We start from the raw sequence: 26,682 nt of genomic DNA on the forward strand, positions 1-26,682 counted from the left end.
TCATCAAAAAGTCAACAAACAATAAATGCTAGAGAGGGTGTGGAGAAAAGGAACCTCTCCTACACTGATGGTGGGAACATAAATTGGTACAACCACTAAGGAGAAGAGTATAGAAGTATCCAGCAATCCCAATCCTGACTGTATAACCATAGCAAATTGTAATCAGAAGAAATACACGTACCCCAATGTTCACTGCAGCTGATAAGTCTCCCTTGAGGAGCTCTCTGAGCTCAGAGAGGATTTCCTTTCATGCAAATGTCACATTCTCTGTTGTTCCATTTGGCATTATTTACTATATCTTTACAACATTAATCCATGGGGATCCATGCAGCAACAGGGATTTCTATAACCAGGTAACACTTAAAAATATATACATATTCCCACAAGATCATCTCAATATACACAGAAAAAGCATTTGATAAAACCCAACATCTATTCATAATAAAAAAAAATCTCACTAAGGTAGGTATAGGACTATATCTCAACATAATAAAAGTTATTAATATTTATGGTAAACCCACATCCAACATAATAAACAGTAAAAAGTTGAACAGTAAAAAGCTGAAAGCCTTCCCACTAAATTCAGGAATAAGACAAGGATACCCACTCTCACCACTTCTATTCAACATTGTATTGGAAGCTCTAGCCACAGAAATCAGATAACAAAGAAAATAAAAGGTATCCAAATTGGAAAAAAGGTAAAACTGTCACTATTTGCAGATGACAAGATACTCTCTCTATACAAAGTCTCCACATAAAAACTATTAGAGTAAATAAATTTTGCAAGGTAGCAGGATATAAGATTAACATAGGGAAATCTGTTACATTTCTTTATACTATCAATGAAATATCAGAAACAGAAAGTAACAACCCTGTTTAAAACAAGGTCAAAAGCAAACAAAAAACAATTTAGGAATAAACTTAACGAAGGAAGTGAAAGACAGGTATGTTGAAAGCTATAATACACTGATAAAGGAAACTGAAGATGATTCAAAGAAATGGAAAACTGTCCAACGCTCTTGGACTGGAAGAATAAATGCTATTAAAATGGCCATACAACTCAAAGCAATCTACAGGTTTAATGCAATTCTTATCAAAATACCTGTGAAAAATTATATTTTTCACAGAACTAGAACAAATAATCCTAAAATTTATATGGAGCCACAAAAGATCCAGGATTGTCAAAGCAATTCTGAGTGCCAATTCTGAGAAAAAAGAACAAAGTTGAAAATACAACCCTTTCAGACTTCAGACTATATTACAAAGATATAGCAATCAAAACAGTATAGCACTGGCACAAAAACAGCCATATAGACCAATGGAACAGACTTGAGCGCCCAGAAACAAACCCACACACCTACAGTCAAATTAGTTTATGACAAAGAAGCCAAGAATATACAATGGAGAAAGGACAGTCTCCTCAACAAGTGGTGTGAGGAAAGATGGACAGCAACATGTCAATCAATGAAACTAGAGCACTCCCTCATAGTACATACAAAAATAAACTCAACATGGTTTAAAGACCTAAAGGTAAGCCATGACACCATAAAACTCCCACAAGAGAACACAGGCAAAACATTCTCTGACATAAATCATAGCAATGTTTTCTTACATCAGTCTCGCAAGGCAAAAGAAATAAAAGCAACATTTCACTTTTGCACAAAAAAGGAAACCATCAACAAAATGAAAAGACAATCTACAAAAGGAGAAAATATGTGCAATGTGGCTGATAAGGGGTTAATGCCCAAAATAACACAAACAACTCATACAACTCAATATTAAAATGAAACAAAAACCAAAACTACCCAATCAAAAAATGGACAAAAGACCTAAATAGACATCTCTCCAAAGAAGACATATAGATAGTCAACAGGCACATGAAAAGATGCTCAACATTGCTAATTAGAGAAATGCAAATCCAAACCACAATGATGTATCATGTCACACAGTCAGAATGGCCATCATCAAAAACTCTACAAATAAAAAATGCTGGAGAGGGTGTGGATAAAACAGACTCTTCCTACACTGTAGGTCAGAATATAAATTGGTGCAGCCACTATGGAAAACAGCACGGGGGTTCCTTAAAAAACTAAAAATAGAGCTACCATATGATCCTTCAATCCCACTCCTGGGTATATATCTAGAGAAAACTTTAATTTGAAAAGATGCATGCACCCCAATGTTCACAGCAGCATTATTTACATTAGCCAAGATAAGGAAGCATTCCAAGTGCCCATCAACACATGACTGGCTTAAGATATGGCGTATATGGAAAATTCTTGGCCATTACGACTTCCCTGGTGGCTCAGACCATAAGGAATCTGCCTGCAATGCGGAGACCTAGGTTCAGTCCCTGGGTTGGGAATATCCCCTGGAGAAGGGAATGGCTACCCTCTCCAGTACTCTTGCCTGAAAAATTCCATGGATAGAGGAGCCTGACAAGCTACAGTCCATGGGGTTGCAAAGAGTTGGACACAACTGAGCAACTATGCAATATTACTCAGCCATCTGCAGCAACATGGATGGACTCGATAGAGAATATCATACTTAGTGAAGTAAGTCACACAAAGACAAATATATGGTACCACTTACATGTGGAATCTACAAAATAATACAAATAAATATATACACAAAACAGAAATAGACTCACATAGAAAACAAATTTGGAGAAGGCAACGGCACCCCACTCCAGTACTTTTGCCTAGAAAATCCCATGGACGGAGGAGCCTGCTAGGCTGAAGTCCATGGGGTCACTAGAGTCGGACCCGACTGAGTGACTTCACTTTTACTTTTCACTTTCATGCATTGGAGAAGGAAATGGCAACCCACTCCAGTGTTCTTGCCTGGAGAATCCCAGGGACAGGGGAGCCTGGTGGGCTGCCGTCTATGGGGTCGCACAGAGTCGGACACGACTGAAGCAATTTAGCAGCACCAGCAGCAGCAAACAAATTTATGGCTACCAAAGGGCAGGGTTGGGGGGAGTAATTTATGGGTATGAGATCAACAAACTATCATACTATACATAGAGTGGGCTTCCCAGGTGGCGCTAGTGGTAAAGGACCGGCCTGCCAATGCAGAAGACTAAGTGACATGGGTTTGATCCCTAGGTTGGGAAGATCCCCTGGAGGAGGGCATGGCAACCCACTCCAGTATTCTTGCCTGGAGAATCCCCATGGACAGAGGAACCTGGCAGGCTAGGTCCATAGGGTCACAAAGAGTCGGATGCAACTGAAGCGACTTAGCACTCGGCACTCATACATAAAGTAGACAGGCAATAGGAATTTACCATAGAGCACAGAGAACTATATTCAGTATCTTACAGCAACATAATGGAAAATAATCTAAAAAATAAATAACTAAATCACTCTGTATACCTGAAACTAATGCAATATTTTAAACCGGCTATATTTCAATTTTAAGAAAAGTATACAAGTTTTGCCCTCTCCCCCTTTTCTTTGTCACTGGGGCTTCTGAGCCATAGAATTAAAAGTAACAAATGTTCCCCAGGGCTTGTGCCTGTAAATAACTGATAACAATGGGAATCTGTTTAGATGGGAGGGAGCAGGTCCTGAGGCAGGGCTCAAACTATTCCTTTTAAAATGTGTTTCCAAGAGTGTGAGAACTCAAGGTTTCTGTGAGGTCCCTACCTAACCACACTGGAGGGATCCACATGCCTCTGGGCCACCTGAGTGTCCCCAGTCTCAGTGGGGAAAGCAGGGGCCATTCCCTTGGGAGATGAATCCTATGAAACCTGGCTCTCAACAAGTAGACTCTCTCCCTTCCTAGCCCCGTGACTTGAGGTAAATCCTTTAACATCTGTGAGCTTGTTTCCTTATCTGTAAACAGGCTCACAATGGCTATCTTGCTATCCTCCATGAGGATTTTGAGAATTTCCAAAGGAAAATAAATCATTTATTCAACAAATATTCATCAATTGTCTAATATTGTGCTAGGCACTGTTCCAAGTACTAACAACCAGTAAACAAGACCTTCAGGGACAGAAAGTACATTTAAAAAAATAATAACATAAACGCTGAGAAGACAAATAAAGCAGGCTAAGGGGTATATGTGTGTGTGCCCACGTCAAGGAAGGTCTCCAAGGAAGTGACATTTGAACAGAGACCAGAATGCCATTTAAAGCTCTGGCGTGAGATCACTAGAGAGAGTGAAGGTGACCAATGCCTTGCCAACCTAACATCTAAATGGCATGAAGTGGAGAGAGACTGGGAGCAAATACCCTGAGAAAACCATACAGAATTCTGGTCAACGTAAGGCACCGGAACTGAAGCACTGCTGTGCCGTTCAGGCTGCCACTGCTTCCAAGAGGGTGGCGGCTGTGCCATTTAGATCACTGCATATCATGACGGGTCAGCAAGTTGGGGTCAGGAATAAAACCTCTAGTGGCATCTCTGCAGCTCACTAATGCTCTTGGGAGAGTGGAGTGTGGGGTGGGTACAGGGGATGGGAGGAAGTAGCGAGTTACAGCATAGGGACTACCCTATGTGAGGAGCGAGGCAGCACACGCAGATGCAGGGTGGCCACGTGACGCAGCACCTGAACACCTGCTGTAGAGAAATTCACTGCAACCAATTAGACATTCTCTGCCCTCAAGGAGCTTATTGTTTTATTTAAGGCTTCAACTTACGGTCTGTCTCCCCTGAGTAAAATGTAAGCTGCTTTGTAAGCTGCCTAGAACCATGCTTGGCCCATAGTAGGTGCTTAATAAACACTTACTGAATGAATGAATGATCACTATCATCAGTTATCTGGTGTACAGTATTAGAACAGCCTCAGCTGTAGAATCCACACTTCGAGACAGATCCTTGTGGAATTAAAAAAAAAAGAAAGTAAAGAAAACCCAAGTATGTGGTCAACATTTGCTATGTATAAGACTCTGTGGTAAGTACTATGAGAGAGTCAGAAATAATATAAAGACCTCACCCTCAGGTCTGGCAGGAGATGAAGCTATCACTACCACCACTTCCCCCACCCCCAAAAACCACAGTACAAGGAAAAAGTGATCCGTGCCATAAAAGAGGGAAAGCCCATGTGTAAAGAATAAAAATGTGACCCCCTAGCTGGGGGAATCAGCCAGTCACAAGAGAAGGCAACAAAAACAGCAGGAGCTACTGTTTACTTAGCATGACTGTCTGAAGGGCACACCATTAAGCACATTTCATGCGTTATTTCCTTTTATTCTCTCAGCATCTCTTCAAAAGCCTTACAACTCAGAATGTTGTTTCTAGGACCTATAAGAACTGGTTAGAAATGCCAGCACTTGGGCACCACTGGATAACTATTGGATCAGAATTGGCATTTTAACAATTTTACAAGGAATTCGTATGTACTATGTGTTTAAGCAGCACTGATTTAAAATTATTATTGTCTTTATCTTATACATAAAGAAACTAAGTGAGAGAACTTAGGTGACAAATGGCTTACTCCAAATTACTCTGCTAAAGAGCCGCAGAGCCCCCTTTTGAAGCCAGACCTTACCCCAATGTCTGGGTTTTTAATCATTAAGTTTCATGGAAGAGCTGATGTCAGAGATACGGGGTGATGTTGGGGCATCCAGAGAAAAGATGAATGGGGACTGTGGACAGAGGAGAGGGTCAGCCAAGCCCCCAGGCAGGAAATTTTGGCTGGGATTCCCTGGTGGCTCAGACAGTGAAGAATCTGCCTGCAATGTGGGAGACCTGGGTTTGATCCTTGGGTTGGGAAGATCATCTGGAGGAGGGCATGGCAACCCACTCCAGGTTTCTTGCCTGGAGAATCCCATAGACAGAGGAGCCTGCTGGGCTGTATAGTCCATGGGGTCATAAAGAATCAGAAATGACTGAGCGACTAATCACAGCACAGAGGATACAGAAAGAAACTCAGTCTGGCTGAAGCTCTAGGAGTCTGAAGGGGTCAGGGAGAAAGATCAGCTGGTTCAGTTCCTGCAGAGTTTTTGTTAACTTGAGGGCAGTAAGGAGCTGCCGTGAGTCCCAGCAGAGATGGCCCTAACCATCCTGAGAAGAGTCAGACAAAAAGGGCCCACGCAGACTCAGGAGTCGGGGTCCGCCTCTCCCCCACCGGATAGCCCTGAAGGTGGGACTCAACAACCCATGCGCTCCTGTCCCACGTTTGTATAATGAAGAAAATGTACCTACTTCCTACCTAGGGGAGGCCCCAGCAGTAGATCAAAGCGGTGGGAATTTTGCTTTTAACAAAAAAGCAAGGGAAAAGAGCCAGGACAGTTCAGGATTCTAGTATTTTCAAAGGAAAAACGAAGAAATTCTCATCCCCTGTTCTGAAGCGTACTAAATACAAACTGTATTAGTTGAGGAACCGTAATAGGTTAATGATTTTAGACTTTTCTTCAAATCAAGTACATTTCCTAGAGCTTTGTTGATCTTAGTTTGGAAGTACACAGAGATTGAAATACAATGAACCATCAAAGAGCTCCCTACACATACCTACACTTACACATGTACACACTCTACCGGAAAAGGAAACAAAGCTTAAAACCTTGAAGATGACAGATCTCATTTGGGCTTTTTATCATTTCTTCAAACCTCAGTACTCTTCAGCCTGAGAAACAACCAACTGTTTCTTACTTTCCGCTTTGAAATTTGATGACACAGACAAGAATTCTGTGTTCTGGCGCATTTACAGGGCTGAGTGTGGCTGGGAGCTATAAGGACCCACTTTTTCTCCTTCAATGCACTGCCATTTATTCTCACCTAGGAGAGTGCACTGGGTCAGGGAAACCCAAAATCTGGATTTGAATCAGATTCTAGTTCACTGGGTGACCTTGAGGGGGCAGGGAAAGGTTGAGGGCTTACTAAATGCCAGGTGCTTTTTATATGCCATCTCAGTAAGCACTTCTAACCACCTGAGAGGTGGTAGTCTTCTCATATCCGATTCCAGGAATAAAGGTTATTCCATCTTTTATTCAGCAAGCAGTACAGCTGCCATTCCCAGCCTGGACTGAGTCCAAAGCCCCTGCCTCCTAGTTTCCTTCCTGAGGTTCTGGGGTTCCTAACTTGTGCCATGATGGTAAAGGACCTTCTAACCTCACCGTTACACAAAACTCACAGATCATGAAACAAGCATGAATTTACTCCTGCAATTATTATGCATTAGAGTATCACACAGTGTCTGAGCTGGATGTGACACAGCAAGACTCAGTTAGGAAGCCTGGGCCAAAGATTTAGGACCTCAAGCCAGTATTTGTGACAATCAAGGCACCTGTGCCCAGCAGCAGCCCTCTGGCCAGCAGGCACCAAGTGTAGCAGCAGGAGGAGGAATGAACAGAGACCTTCAACCGACCCCAACCAACCCAGATGTTCTGGTGGCCTCCCTCTGGCCTCCTCCCAGGCGGCTTGGTCTGCAAAGGAAACAGATCTTATGTCTCTTTCTCACCACCTCCTGCCTCTCACTCCGCCACATACAGCTTCCCAGAAATTTCTCTTCAATCACTCTCAGCTTGAGACAATTCCACACCAAGTGCTTATTATTTTACACCTGAGATCACATGTTCAATGGAGTCAGAACATCTGGGTCTCAGCTTCCTCATCTGTTAAAGTGGGGGGGGGGGCGATAATAAAACCCTCAGGAGTTGTTGTGAGACTACAATGAGACAATGAATGGAAATTACTTAACATTGAGCCTGACACATAGTAACACACAATCAATAGTGATGAATTCCCTGTTACTGACTCTTTCCTTTCTCTAAATTCCTTCTCTTTCTGTACTGCCTTTGAATCAACCCTCCAACCTCTTAGAAAAACAAATCATAGTAAGTGATGGTCTTCTGTAGTCAGATAAGATACAAGAACAGAGATGGAATGGAGGTCACGGCCGCCCTTCCTGGCCCACAAAGCAGACAGTCCCACCAGGCCAAGCAGCGGGTGCAGAGGATTCTTATTGCAACTGAGCTACCTGATGCCATTTGATGGCAAAGAGAATGAGGTTTCTTTTCAGAACAGCATCACTGAAAGAGCACTGGCAGCAACAGAAATCCACCCATGTAGGCACTGACCCTAAGTTCTGAGTGTCTGTTCTAGTGAGTCTCTTGACTCCAAGAGCTAACAACAGAGAGCTTATCATAAGGGTTTATGTGGCATTTAAGAGAATGGATTTTTAAAGAAACACAAGAATAGAAACATAGTAGGTCTGGATCAATGGCAGCCCCAAGGCCCTCAGCAGCTGCAGTCTGGGTCTTCACTCATCACATGACTCAGCCACCCTCCAAGGATCTCCTCTATTCTCCTCTTGTTTGGAGTCTACATAACATTTCTCTCCTTCATGGCTTCTGCTTCCTCCTAAGATCAGTTAGCCAGGGCTCCTCAAAGGCTTGACTCTACCTCATGGCTTCTCTATACATACCATTTCAGCCTCAATTTCTGTAGCTAAGTGTCCTTCTGTATCCGCAGTTTAAATGTCTAAGAGAACACGCGTCTTCTTTTACACTGGGTCACATCACAGGTCCCTGGTGAGGCCAGCAATTGGCTGTTCTTGGGTCTGATGTCCATCTCTGGTTCAGTTAAATTTTGACCAGGGTGTAGGGGTAGAGCAAGATTTTATGGTAGAAACACAGCTGTCTGGGGCTGCCACTCCATGAACAGGAGTTATGGATGTAGAACTTTCCCTTAGAAAGGGCTGTGGGAATGGCAAGCACCACGGCTGACATGTTGAAAACATCTATACATACCAGAGCCCCACGTGTCTGCTGCTGTCAACCACCAAGATGTCCTCAGCCAACAATGCCAAGGTGCCCAGAGTGAGTAAAGGAATTGTTTGACCAGCCTCCTCCTTCCCTGTCAGTGGGCTCATGAATAGGTGATGTCCTCCCACTTTTTTCTTATAAAGATTAACAGAGTTAATTCCAATTGCAACCTCTCTAACCCTCTTCTTTCTTTGTATCTGTCAGCCATTACTCAGTGCAGTGACTGTGGTAGCTGTAACTTTGGTCTGCCCAGCACACTTTCCCTCTTCACAATTTTTATTTACTGTTGGCTGTGCTGGGTCTTTGTTGCTGCACACGGGCGGTGTGGCGGGTCTTTGTGGGTTGTGCGGGCTTCTCACTGTGGTGGCTTCTCCTGTTGCAGGGCACAGGCTCTGAGTGCACATGCTTCAGTAGTTGTGGTGCATGGGCTTAGTGGGCCCTCAGGATGTGGGATCTTCCTGGACCAGGGATCGAACCTGTGTCCCTTCCACAGGCAGGTGGATTCTTAACCACTGGACCTGGAAGTCTGCACCTTCCCTCTTTTGGTTTTTTCAGAAGAACCCCACTCCCACTTCATTTAGTCCTGAGTCTAGGGGCTGTCATGCAAAGTGCTTCAGCCCTTCATCACAGAGGATGGATCCCCGGCCCAAAGTAGATGATCAGAATAAACCATCCCCCCTTGCCAGGCACGGGGACAACTCAGATGACTCTCTGAGGAATAAAGCCAAACTAAGACACACAAGGTTAAGTGACTATGAGAGATAGAGAAACACCCTAAGAATATTTTGGCCCCTGGATCCAGCTATGCCGTTTTATAAGCCAATAGAGTTTCTTTTTAAAGTTAAGAGTGCCTAAGCTGGTCATTTGCAACCAAGAGAGTTCTGACAGGTATACGCAGAGTTTTCTTAAGGAAATTCTTTACTCTCTCACTTTTTTTCCTCCCTTATCTCACTGGTTCCATCTCCCGGTCCTTAAATGACTCTAATCAAAGCTGATACACTCTATTATAACAAGTTGCCAATAAGCGGCAAAGGAAAAGACAGTTCAAGTGGCCTAAGGTTTTGTACCATCCAAAAGAAGAGTAGAGACATTTATCATTTCCATAATTTATCAACTTTGGTTAAATTAAAATTTCAAGGGTAACCATTAAAAGAAGAGCAAGAAGAGCATAATGTCCGTTTGAAACTAGAAGAAGGGGGTAAAAGCAGTGATTAAAAACCACCTCCCCAACAGGAAAAAGAGAGCTAAAATAAAGGGAGAACTAGCAGGACAAATGCGCTGAAACATAAAATATGACGACAAACTTAAACCTCAATACATCCATGGTTGTATTAAATGAATACAGACTAAATGTTCCAGCTAAGAGACAAAGACTATAAAAAACCAAACCCCAACTATATGCTATTTATAACAGACATTCTTAAAACACACAGAAACAGAAAGGGTGAAACAAAAAGGATAGGAAAAGATATACCTTGCATAAACTAACCAAAAAAGATGGTATGGCTATACTGGTATCAGATAAAATAGAGTTAAGGCTAAAAAAAATAAGGTTAGTACACCAAGAAGTAGAACAACTTCATATTTGTATGCACTTGATAATTGGGCTCAAAGATATAAAAGCAACAAATTAAAAGGTAAAATAGACAATGTCATTATCATAGTTGTATATTTTAACACATTTCTCTATAATAGCTAAGATAAGCAAAAAAAATCAGTAAGGATCAAGAATTTAAAATAATTAATAAACTTGATCTAATGGCATTACACAGAACTATTACAGAGAATCCAATAATTAAAGAATACAAATTATTTTCAAGCACACATATAACACTTATAAAAACTCAAAACAGAGCCCTAACAGAAATTTCAACAAATTTAAAAGATTAAGATTATACAGAACAAGCTCACTGACTACAGTCAATTAATAAAAGATAACTAGAAAATACTCATATCCTTGGAAATGAAGAAAACATTTCTAAGATACCTAGGAGTCAAAAGGGCAATCACACTGGATACTAGAAAGTGTTAATGAATGAATAAAATACTACATATCAAAACTCATGAGCTCTGACTAAACAGTATTTGGAAAAAAATGCTTAACTTTAAATGTAAAGAATAAAAATAAAAAGTATAGAATTTAATGAACTAAGCATCCATTTCAAAAAGTTAGAGGAAAAAATAAAAAAATATACAAGGAAAGTAAAATTCTTTTTTAAAAAAGCAGAATTTAATGGAATAGAAAACCCAACCATGGAGAAAACCAATGAAGACAAAAGTTGGTTCTTCGAAAGAAACCTCTACTAAGCTCAAGAAGAAAAAAGAAAAGGCATAAAAATAAAATCAGATGGAAAGAGGATATTGCTACAGATGTTGCAAACATGAAAAGGGAAAGGAAATATTACAAACTTTACATAAATAAATCTGAAACTTTAAAAGGGACAAATTCCTGAAAAATATTACTCAAAAACTATCTTAAGAAGAAATTGAAAAACTTGTCCTAGAAGCATTAAACATTGAATCTGTGGTTAAAAATAACATAATAAAATAAACTTCCAGATCCAGGTCGCTTTGTCACAGAGTTCTTTCTTACATTCAAGGGACAAAGGAGGGAAACCAATACGGATGGTGGAAGCGGAAGTTGATGGGCATGATTTGATCTTTGGACCAGTGGTAGTGGCTGGGATGGTCCCACTCACCTTATACTTGTGAGTTTCCCCAGAAACTGTAACTAACCAGAATCCTGGAGAGGTTGTCCCCAGATGGAGTGAAGTTGACATAGAAGGGAAAGGTTTGACTATAGGGAATACCACTGGTGCCCCACCCAGATCCTCTTTACTGCCTAGCACACCCATCCCCCAGACACAAGTGTCAGCTGCTAACAACACACTGATGTCTCTTCTCCAGAAAACTGCCACCTCACCTAGTTATCCTTCTCTTCCTCTCCTCCCTCCATCCTGCTTCCCTCATTCTCCTTTTCCTGACCACTTCTTCCAATGCATCATTTGAGTGTTAATCCCCACTAAGGTCCTGCTTCAACAGAACAGGATCTAAGACAAACAGCTAGGAGGATGAAAAGGGCAGGAGAAGGTACTTTTAAAACATATAACTGACAAGGAACCACTACTCAAAATTTATACAGAACTCAGATAAATCAATAAGAAAAGCTGAAAAATAGGCAAAAGACGGAATAGGCAGCAAACAATAGATGCCATCTGATTAACCAATAAAAAAGTGCTCATTAATAGTAACCAAGGAAAGAAAATTAAAACCACAGAGATATCAATAAAAACCACCTACAAGAAGAGTTTCAAATTTTTAAATTGACAATACCAAGTCACTGCAAGGATGTGAAAAAACAGGAACTGTTACATATTGCTGGTAGCAAAGTAAATTGGTACAATCACTTGGAAAACCATTTGGCATTATCTAGCAAAGAAATTCTTCTTCAACATATATAACCTAAAGAAACTTGTTCACAGGACTTCCCTGGCTATCCAGTGGCTGGGACTCTCTGCTTTCACTACAAGGCGCGCGGGTTTGATCCCTGGTCGAGGAACTATGATGCCACAGGCTACGCAGCATGGTCAACAAATTTTAAATAAAATAAAATGGTTAAATGGTGAATTTAAAAAATACATAAAAAACTAAGAAACTCATTCACATACACAATAGAAAATGTCTAAGGATGTTCATGGCGGCACTGCTCTTTGCATTTAGAAACTATATCATAAGACACTTGTAAACACAAGGATGAATAACACTACTGTGACATATTCATACCATGAAACATTGCTAGCGATGAAAGTAAGTGCAGTCACCACATGGATTCAGCTCACAAACAAGCTGAGCAAAAGAAGCAAACACAAAAAGCACACAATATGATTCTACACGTATAAAGTTAGAAACCTAGCAAAAAAGTAACTGTATCGCTGAGAATGCAAACATAGGTGACAAAACTACAAAGAAAAGCAAAGAAACAATTATCACAAAAGTCAAGATAGTTTCTTCCAAGGAGGCGGTTTTGATTTGGAAGGGGGTGCTATGACTACTGGCAATGTTCTATTTCTTGACATAGGCGGTAGTTACATGTGTATTTCCCTTAGAACTGTGAAACGATACATTTATGGATTTTACCCACATGCATTCTTGGTTGTATTTCTCTCTTTTTTTAGGCTGTGCCTGAGACATGCAGGATCTTAGTCCCCCGGGCAGGGATTGAACCCGTGCCCCCTGCAGTGGAAGCATGGACTCTTGACCACTGGACTTCCTGTGTCACATACTTTTAAAAGTTTAAAACAAAGACAATAAAATAAACATATTGATTACCGTTTGACTCTTACCTATGAAAAGTGAGGTGAGTTGGCACCCAAAGTCCTGGTGGAGCTATCTGGTTGAAGGTTGGCATTCCTGAGTATTCTTGGTAGGCAAAATCCTGGAGAGGAGTAAAAGTGATTTGCCAAAAAGCCTTGGGTTAGAGTTAGGACGAGAAAGGATTCAGTTCCCAAACCCTGAGAAAAGCTTTGAAAATACATAACTCTACTATGTGGTCTGAGGTGACCCCAACCAAGGCTGCCTCTATGTGCTTCCCAAATAGGGGAGACTGGGGGAACCAGCTTAGTCTCAAGCTCCACACATGCCCTTTGGGAGAATGGCTAAGCACAGTGGCATAAATTTAAAAAGCTCCAACCTTGGAATCCAAGCATGGGATCAACTGGCAGGGCCATGGTCCAATAAGGGCACTGAGCAGCAGTGGACACACTTCCTTAAATGGTGCAGGACAGCTGTTCAATAGTCATATGATACAGCTGCGTCAGAAACAATGTGGGTAGACTGCTCAGACTACTGTTCTCTCCCTTCTGGAGAGTAAGACTGACTTCTTTGGACTGTCTGAGCCCCCAGGGGGCTTGGAAGTGGGAGACTTCGTAATTCTCACTAATGGGGGCATTAAGAGACTTGGGAGATTGTTTGGAAAAATAAAGAAATATGGGGCTGCTTAGAACCCAACTGGTTTTGAAATGAGATATATGGTTAAACATCCAAAATGAAAAGACAAAATATTAACCAAATGAATCTGCTTATCTACCTTTATCTACCTTTATGAACATATTAGCATGTGTACAGGTAGGAACTAATACATCCCTAGGCTAAAAGAAAGACTAACGAGGGAAATAAGGAAACATTTCAAAGCAAGCCCATGATAGGTGACTTAAGAGAAGATCCATTCATTAAGGTAAACTGAAAGGACAAAATGCTTCTTGTACTATTATTATTATGTGCCTGACACACGCAGAAGGAACTTGTTTCTTTTACATCTTCCTTGAAAAGCATCTCAGTATCTTCTTGGTTTCCCAGGACACCATCTTTACCACCTCTTAAAGCTCTCACTTGCTCCCAATCTACATCTTTATCAGAGCCCCACTGATTTGCCCCTTCGGATTATCCCTCTAAAGATTCTGAGATACCTAAACCAGGGTCTATATGTGTTGTTGTTCTGGTTTTTTTTTTTTTTTTTCTGTTTCTACTTATTACCACTCCCCTTGGTCCTGCCACTGATGGATGTTTGTTAAAGGAAAGAAGGAAAGAGGCTGGGAGGGAGCAAAGGATATTATGGCTGCACTGTAACTGAAAAAAAAGAGAGAACCACCATCAGAAAACAAACTGCAGGGAACTGGGGACTACCTGACCATGTATTACTTGACAGCTACTTATGTTATCATAAAAATACAATTCGTCTGATAACCATGGAAACCAAAAAGAAGGCACCGAGGTGAGGGTGGCTCTTTTCAGAAATCTAAAAACAATAAGAGGGCTGCCTGAAACCAGAAAAAGAAATCCAAGCACTGTACGCCTGAGGAAATCCTTTACTAAAAGGCCTGACAAAGCAGCGCTTTCTCCAGTCTCTAAAATCTCACCAGGCTTCAACAAGGGCGCTGGGACCGCTGGGGCTGATCATGAAACTATTCAGGCCTCTGTGTGCATCGGTCCCTTGGGGCCAGCTGCTATGAGGAAGGCTCACTGGGGACCTATTGTTATTTTAAAATGTACTAAGAACTGGCAGAGGAATATGTGTGTGTGTGTTTCTTCTCCAGATCCTATCAGGTACACAAGCACACAGTAAGTGCTCCATATATACTTGTTGAATAAATGAAGAAATCAGGTTAAAATTCAGGGAAAGCACAGCATCTGGTAAACAGTGTGTGTTCTTTCCACCACCCAGTGCCAACATCCTGTCAGGTTCTGAGAAAATCAAAGTCCTGTACTCAGTTCTGGGTCCAGTTTCTCCATTTGCCCAAGGAGACAACTGGAGTAGATGGTTTCCCAGGCATCTTCCAGCTCTGACAGTCAATCACTGTATTGTGCTTTTTTTGGTGGCAGCACACGCCTGGCACTTCTCTTTCCCCTCAGAGGGAATCTGATACCCATCTGCTCCAATACATTAATGTTCCCATCCTGACTGACTCACTTGGTAGAAACAACAGGTTCACATGCCAACTGTAAATGAGAAGGCAAAGGGGGCCCAGACAGAAATGGGGAAGAACTCCACTTGGCCCCGTTCTTAGGAAATCAGTACAGCACTCTTTTTAGGAATAAATATGCAGAAAGGGAAGTGTGATGATTCTAAACATCCCTCACCTGAATGACTCTCTAGCTTACTAATACCTGTACTAATAGCAAATTATTGAGCATTTCTGTGCCCGACACGGTGCTAAGCCCTATTACACTTAATCTTCACAACAATCTCATGAGCTAATTACTGTTGTTATCTTCTTCTAACAGATAGGGTTCTATCCTGCTCGAGGTTGCACAGTAAGTGGCAGAGCTAGGATATGAATCCAGGTGTAACTGACACCCTGAGTTCTGGCTCTTCAGATGGCTTTTCCACCTGTTCTTCATTGTGGTCCTGTGAGCGAGGCAGGACAGGATTGATCACCTTTACTTTAAAGATGGAGAAACTAGTCTCGGGACAGGCTTTGCGATTTGCACAAAACACAGAAGACATAAAAGGTGCCTGGCCTCAAACACTCGCTCCTGCGTTCCGAGATGAGGGTTCTTCCCATCTTCCTCTTCGACTTCATTAACAGACTCGCACAACCTCCAGGCTGAAGGCAACCGCAGAGATCCACCTTCCTGGCCCCGTTTCACAAGAGGGGAAACCAAGGCACAGATGTTCTCCGGAGCAGCTAAGCCTCCAAGTGCCAGCAGAGCGCGGGGCCGCGGGCGGCCTGAGGGCAGCCCTCCCGGTGCAGCCGGGGCCAGGTGCTCAGACTCCTTGGCCGGCAGCCTCGCGAAGCGCCCGAGGTCCCCGGGAGGCAGCCCCAGGGCGCCCGAGCCCCCTCCCCAGGGCCGCCCCCCGCTCCGGGGCCAGGGCATCCCGGGGTCTCGGGCTGTCTCCCCCTTACCTCGCCGGGAGCTGTCCGGGGCGCTAGCCCACAGCACCGCGGGCCTCGAGCGCCGGGGCCGCAGCCACCTGAGCCAGGACTGCGGCGCGGGGCCAGGGGCGGGCACGCCTCGAGCCCCGCCTAGGGGCGGTATTTGCCGCGCTGGTGCGGGGCGGCAGCCGTCACGTGACGCGCGGGGAGGGGATGCCGGGAGCGGCGGGCGCGCGGCCGGGCTGGGCTTCCGGACCACCGCGGCGGAAAGGAACCCGGAGTCTCCTCAGGGAGGGTAGGGAGAGGGAGACGTGAACGGGGCGGATGAGGCTTCAGACGCTACGAAGTTGAGCTCGCGGAAGGACGATTAAGGCTGGTACTGCATGGCCCCCTGGAGCAGAAATAGAATCGGTGGGTGGAAATTGCAGGCAGGCGACTGGGGTCACTATGAAGAAGATTCTTCCAGTCACCAGTTATCTGTCGGTGTAATGGGCTGTTCCAGGAGGTAATGAGCAACTTTGTAGGTGTGCGCAGAGGGGCTGGTTCATTCATTCAACGAACTGACCGCTGGCTATGGTCCAAATAATATGCTGGGAGTATATATTAAATGATTTTATGTATACACACTACCTGTCACATACTTGTTGCTGCTGCTGCTGTTATTATGGGCACAGACGTGAACAAAGCTGATGTGGCTTCTGTCCTCCTTAAGTTAATTTCTGAGTGAAGAAGGTAGACATTAATCAGATATCATTTAAATAATTTGTAGTAAGTGCATGGGAAGAACCCAGATTTAAAACTAGGGGGCAAGGGAGGGTGGTCAGGAGTTAGCCAGACAGAAGAGAGGCCGGTAAAGCCTCTATGAAAGCTCTTGGGTGGGGTGGGGCAAAGAAGAGAAGATTGCTCTTTGGGTAAATGGAAAATGTCCAGTTTGTCTGAAGCTTATTATGTTGACAGAGAACAGTGTAAGTGAAATTAAAGCCAGGTAGGGATCAGATCATGCAACATTTAGTAAGGCACAATATGGATTTAAAAATTTTATGTAAAAGGAAGGCAAAGAAGGGGTGAAGGATGTGGATGATTTGAGACCCGCCCTCCCTCTTTTAGTATGATAGGAGTCGTGGGAAGATCCCTTGAAAAAGGAAATGGCAACCACTCCCATTTTCTTGCCTGGAAAATTCTGTGGACATAGGAGCCTGGCAGGCTACAGTCCATGGGTTCACAAAGAGTCAGACCAAACCTTAAAAAAAAAAGACGAAGAAGTATGCCAGCTACTATGTGGAGAATAGACAAAGTAAGAGTGGAAGCATGGAGGTTGGTTAAAACTTGGACTGCAGTGATGGTAGTGAAGATGGAAGTAGATTCAAGGAACTTTATTGAGGTAGTCAGCCTCAAGGCTTGATAGGGGAAACTAGGGGGATTCCCCAGTCTTTTAGCTTAACGTGATTGGATCCATGAAAATGCTATTTTGTGAACTATTATCAGTGTCAGTTCAGTCGCTCAGTCATGTCCGACTCTTTGCAACCCCATGAACTGTAGCACGCCAGGCCTCCCTGTCCATCACCAACTCCTGGAGTCCACCGAAACCCATGTCCATTGAGTCGGTGATGCCATCCAGCCATCTCATCCTCTGTTGTCCCCTTCTCCTCCTGCCCCCAATCCCTCCCAGCATCAGCGTCTTTTCAAATGAGTCAGCTCTTTGCATCAGGTGGCCAAAGTATTGGAGTTTCAGCTTCAACATCAGTCCTACCAATGAATGTTCAGGACTGATCTCCTTTAGGATGGACTGGTTGGATCTCCTTGTAGTCGAAGGGACTCTCAAGGATCTTCTCCAACACCACAGTTCAAAAGCATCAATTCTTTGGCGCTCAGCTTTCTTTATAGTCCAACTCACACATCCATATATGACTACTGGAAAAACCATAGCCTTGACTAGACAGACCTTTGTTGGTAAAGTAATGTCTCTGCTTTTTAATATGCTATCTAGGTTGGTCATAACTTTCCTTCCAAGGAGTAAGCGTCTTTTAATTTCATGGCTGCAGTCACCATCTGCAGTGATTTTGGAGCCCCCAAAAATAAAGTCAGCCACTGTTTCTACTATTTCCCCATCTATTTGCCATGAAGTGATGGGACCAGATGCCATGATCTTAGTTTTCTGAATGTTGAGCTTTAAGCCAACTTTTTCACTCTCCTCTTTCACTTTCATCAAGAGGCTCTTTAGTTCTTCTTCACTTTCTGCCATAAGGGTGGTGTCATCTGCATATCTGAGGTTATTGATATTTCTCCCTGCAATCTTGATTCCAGCCTGTGTTTCCTCCAGCCCAGCGTTTCTCATGATGTACTCTGCATATAAGTTAAATAAGCAGGGTGACAATATTCAGCCTTGACGTACTCCTTTTCCTATTTGGAACCAGTCTGTTGTTCCATGTCCAGTTCAAACTGTTGCTTCCTGACCTGCATACAGGTTTCTCAAGAGCCAGCTCACGTGGTCTGGTATTCCCATCTCTTGAAGAATTTTCCACAGTTTATTGTGATCCACACAGTCAAAGGCTTTCACATAGTTAATAAAGCAGAAATAGATGTTTTTCTGGAACTCTTTAGCTTTTTCGATGATCCAGAGGATGTTGGCAATTTGATCTTTGGTTCCTCTGCCTTTTCTAAAACCAGCTTGAACATCTGGAAGTTCACGGTTCATGTACTGCTGAAGCCTGGCTTGGAGAATTTTGAGCATTATAGCGTGTGAGATGAGTGCAATTGTGCAGTAGTTTGAGCATTCTTTGGCATTTCCTTTCTTCGGGATTGGAATGAAAACTGACCTTTTGCAGTCCTGTGCCCACTGCTGAGTTTTCCAAATTTGCTGGCATATTGAGTGCAGCACTTTCACAGCATCATCTTTCAGGATTCGAAATAGCTCAACTGGAATTCTATCACCTCCACTAGCTTTATTTGTAGTGATGCTTCCTAAGACCCACTTGATTGCACATTCCGGGATCCAGGAACTATTATAAGGGGAACATATTTGGTGGGGGCGGTGGGGGGGGGTGTCAAGAACTCAATGTTGGACTTGTTAAATTTTAAATGCCTGTGTGTCAGCCAAATGGAGATCAAAAGATATTTTGATACAGACCTCTGGATTTTGGAAGAAAATGTCAACTACAGAAATCTAACTTCAAAGACCTACAGGACCTTCTAGAACTAACACTTTTAAAAAAGATGCCCTTTTCAACATAGGGGACTGGAATGCCAAAGCAGAAAGTCAAGAGATACCTGGAATAACAGGTAGATTTGGCCTTGGAGTACAAAATGAGGCATGGAAAAGGCTAATAGAGTTTTGCCAAGAGAATGCACTGTCATAGCAAACACCCTCTTCCAACAACACAAGAGACAACTCTACACATGGACATCACCAGATGGTCAATACGAAAATCAGATTGATTATATTCCTTGCAGCCGAAGATGGAGAAGCTCTTTACAGTCAGCAAAAACAAGACCAGGAGCTGCGTGTGGCTCAGATCATGAACTCCGTATTGCCAAATTCAGACTTAAATTGAAGAAAGTAGGGAAAACCAGTAGACCATTCAGGTATGACCTAAATCAAATCCCTTATGATTATATAGTGGAAGTGACAAATAGATTCAAGGTTTTAGATCTGATAGATAGAGTGCCCGAAGAACTATGGATGGAGGTTTGTAACATTGTACAGGAGGCTGTGGTCAACACCATCCCCAAGAAAAAAAAATGCAAAAAGGCAAAATGGTTGTCTGAGGAGGCCTTACAAATAGCTGAGAAAAGAAAAAAAAAAAAAAAAAAGCAGAGGAGAAAAGGAAAGATACATCCATCTGAATGCAGAATTCCAAAAATAGCAAGGAGAGATAAGAAAGCCTTCCTCAGTGATCAGTGCAAAGAAACAGAGGGAAACAAATGGGAAAGACTAGAGATCTCTTCAAGAAAATTAGAGATTCCCAAGAGAACATTTCATGCAAAAATGGGCACAATAAAGGACAGAAATGATATGATTCTAACAAAAGCAGGAGATATTAAGAAGAGGTGGCAAGAATACACAGAAGTCCTATACAAAAAGATCTTCATGACCTAGATAACCACGACGGTGTGATCACTCACCTAGAGCCAGACAGTCTGGAGTGTGAGGTTAAGTGGGCTTTAGGAAGCACGACTACAACCAAAGCTAGTGGAGGTGAGGGAATTCCAGTTGATCTGTTTCAAATCCTAAAAGATGATGCTGTGGAAGTGCTGCACTCAGTATGCCAGCAAATTTGGAAAACTCAGCAGTGGGCACAGGACTGCAAAAGGTCAGTTTTCATTCCAATTCTAAAGAAAGGCAATGCCAGAGAATGTTCAAACTACTGTACAATTGCACTCATCTCACACTCTAGCAAAGTAATGCTCAAAATTCTCCAAGGCAGGCTTCAGCAGTCATGAACCAACAACTTCCAGATGTTCAAGCTGGATTTAGAAAAGGCAGAGGAACCAGAGATCAAATTGCCAAGATCTGGATCATGGAAAAAGCAAGAGAATTCCAGAAAAACATCTATTTCTGCTTCATTGACTACGCCAAAGCCTTCGGATCACAACAAACTGTGGAAATTTCTTCAAGAGATGGGAATATCAGACCACCTGACCTGCCTCCTGAGAAATCTGTATGCAGGTCAGGAAGCAAGAGTTAGAAACGGACATGGAACAACGGACTGGCTCCAAATTGGGAAAGGAGTACATCAAGGCTGTATATTGTCACCTGCTTATTTAACTTATATGCAGAGTACATTATGCAAAATGCAGGGCTGGATGAAGCACAAGCTGGAATCAAGATGCCAGGAGAAATATCAATACCACCCTAATGGCAGAAAGCAAAGATGAACTAAAGAGCCTCTTGATGAAGGTGAAAAAGGAGAGTGAAAAAACTGGCTTAAAACTCAAAGTTCAAGAAACTTCATGACATCCGGTTCCATAACTTCAGGGCAAATAGATGGAGAAACAACGGAAACAGTGACAGACTTATTTTTGGGGCTCCAAAATCACTGCAGATCGTGACCACAGCCATGAAATTAAGAGGCTTGCTCCTTGGAAGAAAAGCTACGACCAACCTAGACAGCATGTTAAAAAGCAGATATGTTACTTTGCCAACAAAGGTCCATGTAGTCAAAGCTATGGTTTTTCCAGTAGTCATGTATGGATGTGAGAGTTGGACCATAAAGAAAGCTGAGCGCCATAGAATTGATGGTTTTGGGCTGTGGTGTTGGAGAACTCTTGAGAGTCTGTTGGACTGTGAGGAGATCCAACCAGTCCATCCTAAAGGATATCAGTCCTGAATATTCACTGGCAGGACTCATGCTGAAGCTCCAATACTTTGGCCACCTGATGCTTAGAACAGAGTCATTGGAAAAGACCCTGATGCTGGGAAAGATTGAAGACATGCAGAAAAGGGGACGACAGAGGATGAGATGGCTGGATGGCATCACCAACTCGACAGACATGAGTTTGAGCAAGGTCTGGGAGTTGGTGATAGACAGGGAAGCTGGGGATGCTGCAGTCCATGGGGTCACAAAGAGTTGGACACAACTGAGCAACTGATCTGAACTGAATCTAAGAATGCTGTGAAAAACAAATCATTGCAGCATACTGAGGTTTGAAATAGCTGACTTCAGTGATCCCACTGACATATCTCAGTCCTTAGTTCTATACAATGTATTCTCTAAAAATATATTCCATCTATTAATACCATATGATGAATTGTTATTATTACAGATTCTGGGTGAGGCCTGAGTTACCATGCAGCTTTTCTTTTATAAATGGAAAGAAAAACACAAAAACACACGCACCCTAAGTCTAAGGCCAACAATTTATTTTAAGCAAAGTCAAAGTTGTACACACTAGCTAGATACAAATAGCAGACCACTCTGACTTAGGTCAGATCAGAACAGGGGAAGTTCAGACTACATCACACTACAATGGGCGTGATGATTTATCTCATTATCTTTGGGCAAAGCTATAACATGTTTAATCCTTTGAAGGGTGTCCCATTGTATGAAACTGGCAGTCTTGATGTCTGTCAAAAAGTAATCAAAAGCCCGAGTTTCTGGATTTGTGCCAGCCAACATTATTGTTTTGGCGTTTCTATGAAACAGTTAAGCCTTTCAAAGGAGTGTAACAGCTTTCTACAAGAGCATGCTGTCTCTCTTATTGGTACAAACATCACTTGCCACATGGAAATTTTGTTTTTAAATATGTGCTTAAAATACAAGAACATAATTTGTAAACTGCATCTTTCTGCCCTCACCTCATCTATGCCTGCCTCTATCCCACCGCTAGATGTGCACTGATTTTTCTCCTACATTAGAAAGGACCTGCGCATCTTTGCATTCTGGCACATGGTTGGTATTTATTGTAAAATGATAAGTACACCTACATCATCTCCTTAACCGTGTGAACGTTATTTCCCTTGTGTTATAGAAAAGTGAGGCTCAGAGTGATTTGTCCAGGGTCAATATAGTAGACATCTGTCGTTCCTTTTTGGCTGTCCAGTATCTGAATTCATGCCTACATTTGGGAATTCCCCATCCTATGAACTTGCTGGCAATCAGAGCATGCCTTTCACTACAGAAGCTGAAATTGATTTTTTCTTTACTTTTCCATGTGACCCTGATGCTATAAATTAAATATTCCTTGGACTTGGAATCAGAAATACAACAAAGTTTTATCTTGGAGTAATTCTCTATGGCAACCATAGCAAATGCAGCAAGATGTTTTCTGAGCAATACTGGCTGCCATGATAGTCCAGGGACCTCTGGCTTGGTAGTAAGTGGTGGCATCTGCTGCTGCTAAGTCGCTTCAGTTATGTCTGACTCTGTGCGACCCCACAGATGGCAGCCCACCAGGCTCCCCCGTCCCTGGGATTCTCCAGGCAAGAACACTGGCGTGGGTTGCCATTTCCTTCTCCAATGCATGAAAGTGAAAAGTGAAAGTGAAGTCGCTCAGTCGTGTCCGACTCTGTGTGACCCCATGGACTGCAGCCTACCAGGCTCCTCCGTCCATGGGATTTTCCAGGCAAGAGTACTGGAGTGGGGTGCCATTGCCTTCTCCGAAGTGGTGGCATCTAATCCTCAGCAAAGGTGGTGTCCTCACTGCACCAGTTGCATGGAGTGACAAAGGGGGATATGTTCCAGTTGCCTAGTCTCCAGGCCTCCTGGTGATGCTACCTATAATCCTTTATAATGAATTACTTTTCTCCTTACATCTACCAAAACTGGATTTTGGTGTTTGCAAGTTAAAAAATCTGACTCATAGAGTCACGTAATAGCAGAGCTGAGGACTTTGAACTGATTCTAGTGTTCCTTCCTAACATAAACCTGTACTCTTCAACAGCCCACATTTTCTACAGTACATTTTGATGTCTCTGAATCACCCTTTATTCACCAAATTTATCTTTTAATGCCAGGGGATTGTTGAATATTTCAGTCGCACAGTGAGGCAGCTGCCAAGGAACATAGTTTCAAATGTAGCAGCATCACTGTACAGTTGTTCATGTAATATTAAAATTTGTTTGTATTCTTATCCTTTATAGGCCTAAGCAGAAAATGAAAATACTACTTATGTGACTGAGAAACAGGTGAAAATAATCAGAAGTGCTTAGAGCAGATCTTTAGGTTTAGCAGAATGCTTATTGGACTAAAGTCAGCTGTGTGTTTCTGAAGACAATTTAAGAACCTTTTATATAACTGAAAATATTTCATAAGGTACTGTGTTTAAGAGTGTAAGTGATTGTGTAATGTGTTTACATCTCAGCAACAACAAGTCGATTCAACTTTTAGATGTGTACTTTCTATGTTTTTGTGAACTTGCACAAAAGCAGGCAAATGGTACCACCTCCACTCCAGTACTCTTGCCTGGAAAATCCCATGGATGGAGGAGCCTGGTAGGCTATAGTCCATGGGGTTGCTAAGAGTCGGACACGACTGAGTGACTTCCCTTTCACTTTTCACTTTCATGCATTGGAGAAGGAAATGGCAACCCACTCCAGTGTTCTTGCCTGGAGAATCCCAGGGACGGGGGAGCCTGGTGGGCTTCCGTCTATGGGGTCGCACAGAGTCGGACATGACTGAAGCGACTTAGCAGCAGCAGCAGCAAGCATAGCTGTAATACTGAGTGCACACAAGTAGCAACTGTTCACGTCTCCTGGGTGACGTCTGTAATAGAGTAGGTAAGAATCTTGGTGCTTTATTTATAATTTATTATTGTAGCCTTTAAAAAATAGCCTTTAAAAATATTGAGGCTCTCTTGTGCTGTGTAACTTGGAATTGCAGTATATATACTAGCCAGCAGATGTCAGGATGGGATCTCTTTCTTAAGACTCAAGTATGAAAACACAATAAACAACAGGAGTTCCTAAAAGAATCAACGGTCTTCTTGCTCTTCAGTGCTCAATACACTTCAGTCACACTTCACAGTCTTCCTTAACACATATACTTTAGCATTTTTTCGACCCCTCCTCCCACCAGCACTTTTATGTGGACAGTTCCTATTCATCCAAATCAGTCACTTCCACGGGGAACCCTCCCTGCTTCTTCCCCATCCCAGGAAGCCAGGGCTCCTTTATTCCATGTTCTTACAGCCACGTTAGTTTACTCTCATAGCAGTTTACATAATGACTTAATTATTGATGAATTTAGGTAATATCCAACTCCCCTGCTATTTTGTAAGCCTCTTATGGATTGGTACAATGACTGAAATCTTCTCTTCTGTATCCCTCACCTACCACAGTGCCTGGTCCTCTGTAGTCACTAAATAAAATAAGTATCTGTGAATGTGAACACCTCCACCAAGGAGACTGGGAATATTTTTGGAGGCCTAGACAACAGGTAGTGTCTGAAAGCCACTGGTTGCTTTAAAAAATAGATTTCCTAAGCTCCATCCATAGCAGTTCTGATTCAGTAGGTCTTTGTTTAAAAGCTTCTTGTGTGGTTTGCAGCCTGCTTTGGAAAAGCCCTCTGCATGTGGTGCCCGACACTGCCAGTGTTCTTTTCCCTATTATGCTTGAACCTCTCCTTTGGCAAGGGGCATCTGTGTATGAAAACTGTCCCTAGTATGCATTCTTTGATTCCCAAGTACCTGACACCCAGCCTAGTATCCACTGACTCTTAAAATTTTATGTGAAAAAAACATCAGGTACCCATAAACACGAAGACATACTTATTGTAAGAGTTCTTTTCCTACCAAGAAATGAGTACTACAAATATGCTATTTTACTATCTTATTTACATATGGAATTGGAAGGAAGGAAATAAGTGATAATCTGAGTCTACAGTATCTAGCACCGTTTCTGGCATCCCCCCTGCTCCCCCCCTACCCCGTTCTTCTCTGCTATTCACTGTAAACTCAAGAAAGGTGAAATTACTAACAGTGGTCTAAGTTTGATATGCTTAAGAAAACAGGCTGAAAAAAATTTTAAGTGCTTTCTGTCAGATCAGGAATAAATAAGCACCCTGCAACTTAGGGAACAATAAAGTAAAAAATACAAATTCTTTTTATGGTGATGAACTTCTAAGCAGTAGAAGGCTTTCTAACAACAGTGAGGGTTTGGTTAGAGGAAAAAGTAGATGTTAAATTAAATGCCCTTCTCTTCAGCTTCTTTAACAGCATCATTGTTTCACTAAGCTAACAACAGTATTTTACTAAGAATGATTTTCTCAAGATTTAATAGGTTTAAGGTTTAACTTACACTTTTATTTTTATGTTCAGTAAAGAATCTGTGTCTTACACTTGTGACCAATGAAAACAATGGTTATTACAAAAATTGAGTGAAATTCTATAATTGATGTGAAGGTTCAATAGAAAGCTTGTTAAATTTTATTCAGAAGTATACCAAAAATATATAGATGTTGAATTTTACTAATGATGGTAAGATGAGCAGTTCATTGGATCATTTCCTGGTTCTAATTTTCATCTAGCACATTTCTAAACATTTTTTTTTGCAATATCTTTATTATTTCAAGTAATTTATATATTGTTTTTCTTCTATCAGCTGAGATAATCAGAGACAATGCAATTTGAATTTGGGGAAGAAGAGCATCACATACATTCCCACTGCTGCATCACACCCAGCAGGAGTCTTCATTATGTTTCCACACTGTCCCATATAAAGTAGTCTTCAGTCTCTTGGTATCACAAACATATGTGCACTTAGCTACTTTCCTCCCTCCTAAATAAACATACAAATTGGGGGAGAGTAAGTTATAGTAGGTCAACTGTGGTCCTTGTCAGATGACTATATATACCTTAGCTGTGAAACCAACAAGCTGACCTAATGGAAACAGTTCAAAAGGTCATGTTAGTGATACACATCTCTTTGGAAAACAAAACTAAAGGATTCTGTTTTTCAGAACAGGAATTTTCCTCTCCACTGAAAGGAAAGGAAAAGTATTTTGGGCCAAAAGATCAGATAGGAAAACCAAGAGTCAGTGAAGAATCTCTACCATAAATAAAGAGGACTGAGGAGTGAAGCCTGGGACACCCACCAGTGTCAGAGGTTAGAGACGAAGAGCCAACAAAAGAATCTGAGGAAGGGTGGGTGAGTGGAACAGA

At 42.3% G+C, this 26,682-nt stretch overlaps 1 protein-coding gene across 4 annotated transcripts in view; it reads right to left on the reverse strand.

The window, feature by feature from the left end:
- The window catches only part of FBXO10 (F-box protein 10), a 42,613-nt gene extending 26,414 nt beyond the window's left edge, over positions 1 to 16,199 (reverse strand). For all 4 annotated transcript variants that reach the window (XM_024995993.2, XM_010807981.4, XM_059889285.1 and 1 more), the window contains exons 1-2: positions 16,117 to 16,199; positions 13,057 to 13,148 (exon numbers count right to left, since the gene is read on the reverse strand). The gene's annotated coding sequence lies outside the window, so the exon portion shown is untranslated. The remainder of the gene's footprint in view (positions 1 to 13,056; positions 13,149 to 16,116) is intronic.
- Between the last annotated feature and the right edge of the window lie 10,483 nt (positions 16,200 to 26,682).

Source organism: Bos taurus, chromosome 8 (assembly GCF_002263795.3).
Source record: "Bos taurus isolate L1 Dominette 01449 registration number 42190680 breed Hereford chromosome 8, ARS-UCD2.0, whole genome shotgun sequence".
Taxonomy (NCBI): Eukaryota; Metazoa; Chordata; class Mammalia; order Artiodactyla; family Bovidae; genus Bos; species Bos taurus.